A 7,234-nucleotide genomic window follows, 5' to 3' on the forward strand; every position below is an offset into this window, starting at 1 on the left:
TAGTTACAAGAAGGATCATGTCTTTAATATTTCCACTCCATTACTAAAATGCATTTAGAATTCCTTATAAGATAGTGGAATGAATGCTTCTAGGCTAACATGAATGTTATTTATCTTCAAATTATTTTTCCCTTTTGTGTTTGCTTTATACCAAGCATGTATCTGCTGAACCTCTGCAGGAGAATGGGCAGGGGAATGAGACCTATTGTATAATAAGAATATGAAATCAAAAAAAATTTTTTTTTCAACATCTTCTCAAGAATCCCAAGTGTAGTGTGTATTGTACCTCTAAGAAGAAAAAGAAGTATTCCAAGCTGAAAAAAATTGAATTGAGTCTGATTAGACAAATCCCATTGTAATCTTTCTGTCATGTGTGTTGATTGGACCCCGTGAAGAGCTGATCCAAGCATTCACCTGGAACTTCAAATTCAATAATCTCTGTTTGCCTGCTTTTTTGCTTAACATGACAATTAAGGGGAAAGGATCTTCAGTTCTCAAAAAAAAACAGACAAAATAAAAAACTTTTTGAATGAATAATATAAGACTCCTAGGAAGACTTCAGAGTCCTGGTGTGGCACTGTGGGTTAATGCACTGGACTGCAAAGTTGTTTGAACCACAGGGTCAGTGGTTCAAGCTCACCAGCCACTCCTTGGAAACCCTATACAGGGTCACTATGGGTCCACACTGACTCAACAGCACTTAACAATAAAAACAAAATGAGGGTTTTGGGGATTTTATGAAGTAATATCATGCTATTTGTTAGTGTACTCTTTCAGCAATTCTGATCCATAGGGACTCTACTGGACAGAGTGGAAGTATCCCATAGGGTTTACTAGGTTTCAATATTTGTAGAAATAGCTTGTATGGTCTTTCCTCCCACAGAGATGTTCAAACACCAACTTTTGATTTAGCTGTCAAGGATTAACCTTTATGCCACCGGAGCTCCTTACAAAATGTGTACTTAGAGAAAAATAAACTAGTTTAAGAGATCAACATAGAGAGTATCATGCCTTTCTTTTATGAAAAGGAACCAGGCAAGGATGTCCTTTATCACTACTTCTATTCAATATTGTGTTGAAATTCTTAGTCAAAGCTATAAGGCAAAAGAGGAAGTTAAAGGCATCCAAACTGGCAAAGCAGGGTATAAGACCAATATGCAAAAGTCAGTTGGATTCCTATCTAGTAATAAATACAGCTCTGAGAAGGAAATAAGGACAACAATACCATTTACAATAGCCATCCAAAGGTGAAATACTTAGAAATGAATCTTATCAGGGAAACAAAAGACCTATACAAAGAAAACTACAAAGCATTACTATAAGAATCCAAAAGGGACTTACAAAACTGGAAGAATATACCATGCTCATGGATAGGAAGAATTAACATTGTGGAAATGTCAATATTACCCAAAGCAGTCTACAGATGTAACACAATCCCTAATCAGATTCTAAGATCATTCTTTAAAGAGATGAAAAAAACTGATCACTAACTTTATATGGAAAGAAACGAGACCTCAAATAAGCAAAGCATGGCTTAAGAAGAACAAAATTGGAGTCCCCTCACTCCCTGACCTCAAAATTTACTGCATAGCCACAGTGGTTCAAACAATCTGGTACTGGTCCAGTGGATTATACATAGATCAGTGGAATAGAACTGAGAGCCCAGAAGAAAATCCATCCATATAGAGTCAGTTAATCTTTGACAAAGGGCCAAAACACATTAAATGGGAAAGAGTTCATCTCTTCAACAGATGGTACTGACAAAACTGGAGAATCCATCTTCAGAAGAATGAAAAAATACTCACATGTCACACCATATACAAAAACAAACTCAATGTGGATTAAAACCTAGAACTATAAATATCAGTGATAAAAACAGGAGAAAACTTAGGGGCTCTGATACATGGTATAAGTACACTATCAAGCATTACTAAAACCACACAAACAGCAAGAAGGAAAAGGGATGACTAGGACTTATTAAAATTAGTCATTGACATGCATCATGAGATTTCACTAAAACAGTAAAAAAGAAAAGGCAGCCAATAGAATGGGAAAAATATTTTTTGCAATGACATATCAGAGAAGAGACTAATATCTAAAATTTATAGAAAACTACAACACCTCTAAAAGAAAGAAACAAACAACTCAATTGAAATATGGGCACAGAACATGAATAGACACTTCATCAATGAAGATGTTCAAGAAGCCAACAAACATGTGAAGAAATGTTCATGATCATTGGCTATTGTTATATGCTGTTGAGTTGGTTCTGACTCATATCCACCCTATTTCAGGTTTCCAAGGAGTTACTTGTGAGTTTGAACCACCAACCTTGCAGTTCAAACCATCCTTGCAATCTAGTTCGTTATCCAACAGCACTATATCAGGAAAGATGCAAATCAGATCAACAATGAGATATCATCTCAGACCAACATTAATAACAAAGTTCAGTTAAACAGAAAACAACAAACGCTGGCAAGGGTGTAAAGTGAATGGGACCCTCCTATATTGCTGTTGGGACTGTAAAACTGGTTGAACCCCTGTGGCTAATAGTGTGGCTTTGGAAATAGAAATACGTTCTTACCCAGAAATCCTTCCACTTCTTATATAAATCCACAATAAATTAGAGCCAGGACATAAGTAGATATATGCATACCTATGTTCATCGCAGCACTGTTCACAATAGCAAAAAGACAAAGACAGCCTAAGTTCTCATCAGTGGAACAGTGGATTAAAAAAAACTTTGGTACATACATATAATGGAATACTGTGCAATGTTAAAAAAAAAAAAAAAACGAAGAATCTTAAATATTTCATATCTTGGATGAACCTTGAGGATGTTATTAAATCAATCAATCACTCACAAAAGGACAAATATTGTATGCAATTACTTATAATTATTGGAAAAACTCAAGAAAAATGTTTTCATACTAACAGAAAATTCTTTGTTGCTTGCCAGGAGTGGGAGGGAAGGAAGGATGAATCACTGGCTAGAGGGTGGACACATGTTAACTTCATGAACAGAAAGGGCAATATTCAAGAAGGGGGAAGGCAATGTGCAAGAAAAGGGAGGTTGGCGGAAGAATAATGGAGTTAGATGAAGACACAGGGAGGTATACAAGAGCTAAGGAGGATTGAGGTGAATGGTGATCTGTGAAAAACCTTTGAAGAGCAGTGGTCTGTGTATAAATACACGGACAGAAACACAGGCTAAATACATATGGGAGGGAAGAATGGGATACATATATCTTTACATATTCCACAAATATGTAGGAGTTTGAGGGAGGATATTGATACATGGGTAACCACAGGAAGGAAGCGGGACGGCTATTATATTAAAAAAAAAAAAAAAAAAAAAAAAAGGGTGCGAGAGAATCATGCGTTTCAAAACACTTCTCCTGTTTTGAATGGGCTACTCATCCTCCCTGGAGAATAATTTATAGATACAAAAAAACATTTCTGGAAGTTTCGCTCCTTCAGGTATAATGATGAGATTTTGATGTCAGAAATGAAAATTATGGCACCAATTAGAAAAATGGAGTTAATATGCTAAGCCAAGTAATACAGATTCTCTTTCATTACCACCTCAAAAATTGAGCCTTTTTTTTTTTCTTTAAGTAATACTTAAATATTGAGCATAATTTTACAAAACTTCCCACCCTTCCAAGTTTTAGGTTTTTAGAAATTATAATTTGGCAACAGGTAAAATAGAACACCCATAATAGTCTTGTTGGCTGTTATGAATAATTTACTTTATAAAATTATTCCTTTTTTTAAAAAATCTGAAAATGTAACTCATGTCTTTTGATTGCTCAAGCATTTCCTGTTGAAATTGTAGATTATCCACTTCATTTTTAGTTGTGTAGTATTCTTCAAGGAGCTGTATGATTTGGTAGGGAGAACATAGCTTTTGGCATTAAACAAGCTAAACTTAGAACAGTTACTAAAAATGTACCATAACCTTTACCTTCTAATTTGTTACTGTATCTTCATAATATTCTTCACAGCTTAGCTTTTTGGTAGTGGGCATTACCTGGGACAGTGGATATGGAATATCTGGGACTATCCTTGATGTTTAACTTCCTAACCTTATACTGTCAGAGACTGTGTTGATTCTTAATCCTTACTGTATTTCTAACACAAACCACAGCATACAGCACATAATAGAAAGCTTAAGAAGAACGTGCTGGGTGAGAAATGAATGACCGTTATCCATGTTGTTCATTCTTACTCTAAATCCACCTGATCCCGTTACTTTTTTTTTCTTTCTTTTTTTTAAAATGTTTTATTGTGAATTATATGATAGTTTACATGGGAGAACATTAGTTTTACATTCATTCTATCGTATATCATTTCATTGCCATGGTTCCATTCCCCTGCATGCATCATCAGGCAACCAAAGGGTATACACTGCAAGCCTGCTCCCTACACTACTCACCCCCTCACCCCCAGTCTTCAGCACACAGTCGCTCTCCTTCTCTGGATCTAAAGTCCCCAGCTGCTCCATCACTCCACGTCATTGTCTCTGCCTCCATCTCAGGCATTGCTGCTTCTCTGGGTAGGGACCCACTCTTGGCTCTTTTCCATTGATTGTCCTAGGGAAAAATGGTCCTAGACTGGAAAGTTAATCACTCCCTTCCTTGCTATAAAACACCCACCTTTACATTTCCAACCCTCACAATCAGTCCTGATAACAATTATTCACTGTTGTATCACAAGAGACTCATCTGCATTTCATCAGCTCCGCCTAGGCAGATTGGATTGTACTCACTGGAGATTCTGCCTTCCTCCATGCCCCCTGGCTCTAGGTTCCCTCTTGAAACCTTGTAAGCCAGTCACTTCTTGCCTTTGGAGCCCCCCCCTACCCCATTTTGGGTAGCTAATGTCCAAGTTGCCCATCCCTTTCTACTCTGTGTGGAGGAGGTGGGAATGATTCTTGATGTAAGGATGTGTTCCCTCTTTTGAGTTACTGCATCCATAGGTGTAGGTCAAGTTCATCAAATTGTATCAGATCACTCTTTTTTTTCCTCTTCTTTCTTCTTCTGGTTGAGCTCTGATCATACAGTCATTGAAGTCAGGTCAAGTGAGTATTATCTGCAAGTGTGGGTATTCTTGTGCATATGCCCTCTCTTTTTATCAGCTGAACGCTTCACTCTCCACATTGTAGGGCTTAGCTCCCCACTTCATTGCTATTTTTCCCTCACTTCCCCTTATTAGTGACGAGCATGGTTACCAATCAGAGCTTGTATTCCCACTGAGTCTTATTCTTGGAAGGGGGTTTGCACTGAGGGGACCCGGCCACTTGCCTTGATGTTTCCTGGGCAAACAACTTGTTTGTTCTTGTAGTAACAGTCCATCTGCCTCTATTGTTTTGTATTTTTCCTGCAGGTCTTTCTTTCAAGAAGTATCTTCTGTTCTTTTAGCAGCTCCAGGCTGGTCTGCTCATCCTTTCAAGTGGAAATTTCCCATCTCTGGAGCTGATCTCATTACTTTTGAAAACTCTATTACATTGCAACCATCTTTAATTCTTATTGATTGAGACCTCTATGTTTATTTGTTTTCTCTCCATTTTTCACAATAAAAACTCAGGGATATTTCTAATAAGCATAAATACTCCTACTGTTCCACTTAGCTTCTGCATATTCTCTGTTGCATTGCGTTCACCACAAATTTAGTGAGGTGCCCTAAACTATATCTGATTAGGTAATGTGCTCATATGTGCTAAGTAAGTGAGAAGGGTACTCCAGAATCAGTTGGTTTAATTGAGATAAATATTTGTTTCCCTCAGAGATGAGTGGGCCAGGGTGGGAGGGATGACTCTGATATATTCAAAAAACACAGCTGTCAAGTCAAGCATTTTTCTTGTTCAGTCAGGAAGACCCAAGAATGAGATCCAGGCAAGGGAAATGCATGTACAATCCTTCCCAAAGTGGAAAACCTCACTTCTCACATTCTCTTAGTTGGAACTTTGTCAAGTATTCACACTAATTGCAAGGGAAACTGGGAAATGTAGTTTTAACTTGCTATTGTTGTCAAGTTCTGTTGAGTCAGTTCTAATTGACAGCAACCCTGAATAAGTTTTCTGAAGAGTGACTGTTGGGTTTGACCCACCAACTTTGTGGTGAACAATTCAGTGCTTATCGTTTAGCACCACACCAGGATGAGCCATGTCTGTAGCTAAATAATTTAAGTTGTTAAATCCCTTCGAGATGGTTCCAACTCACAGTTACCATGAAGCAGATGGTAAGTTTGAACTGCAAACCTTGTGGTTCAAACCGACCTTATGGTTGTTATTGTGAAGTACTGTTGAGTCAATTCCGACCCATAGTTTCCCTAAATAGAGTTTCCGAGGAGCAGCTGGTGAGCTTGAACCACTAACCTTGCAGTTCAAATGGCTTTGCAGTATTGTTCATTAACCCACAGCACCACTCCAGGACATTATGATAGCATACTTATTTTACAGTGTCATACTAGGACTTCTATAGCTAAATTATAGAAGTCATATTATTAAGAAGTGGGAATGAAATAAAACAAGCAGTTATTTCATTGTGAGTTTTCATAACTCCCTATTATTATCCCATGTTTCTCTGCATGTTGTGATGGTTGTTAGCTGTATTCGTCTGCCCCTGGCTCATGGCAGTCTCATAAATAGTATAATGAAATGCTATCAGACCTTGTATCACCTTCAGGATTGCTAAATGGACCATTGTGATCCATATGGTGGTTGTTGGCTAGTTTTCAGAAGTAATCATCAGGCTTTTCTTCCTACATTATTTGAGTTTGGAATGTCTGGTGAAATCAGTTCAGGATCATAGCAACAGATAAGCCTCTGTTGACAGAAAGTAGTGTCTGCATCTAGGTGCATTGTGTAGGAATCAGACCTACATCTTCTGCATGGAAGGATTTGTTATTAAATGTCGTGGAGCTGGTTCTGACTCATAACAACCCTCATTACAGATCTCCTCCATGGTGAAATGTCTATTCATGTCTTGTGCCCATTTTTTAATTGGATTATTTGTCTTTCTCTTATAGAGGTGTTGTAGTTTCCTATATATTTAAGAAATTAGTCCTTTGTATGATGCGTCATTGCAAAGGATTGTTTCCCATTCTGTGGGCTCCCTTTTTACTCCTTTAGTTAAGTCTTTTGATGCACATAAGTTTTTAATTTTTAATATATCCCAATCATCTATTTTGTCTATTTTTGTTTGTGTAGTTTTCAAAATGTTTGGTTGTC

General features: G+C 37.4%; 1 protein-coding gene across 3 annotated transcripts in view; it reads left to right on the plus strand.

Moving 5' to 3' along the window:
- Positions 1–7,234, plus strand: part of GRM7 (glutamate receptor, metabotropic 7) — a 1,560,849-nt gene that overhangs the window by 830,422 nt on the left and 723,193 nt on the right. The window lies entirely within an intron of this gene.

This window comes from Chrysochloris asiatica, unplaced genomic scaffold (assembly GCF_000296735.1).
Source record: "Chrysochloris asiatica unplaced genomic scaffold, ChrAsi1.0 scaffold00028, whole genome shotgun sequence".
Lineage (NCBI taxonomy): Eukaryota > Metazoa > Chordata > Mammalia > Afrosoricida > Chrysochloridae > Chrysochloris > Chrysochloris asiatica.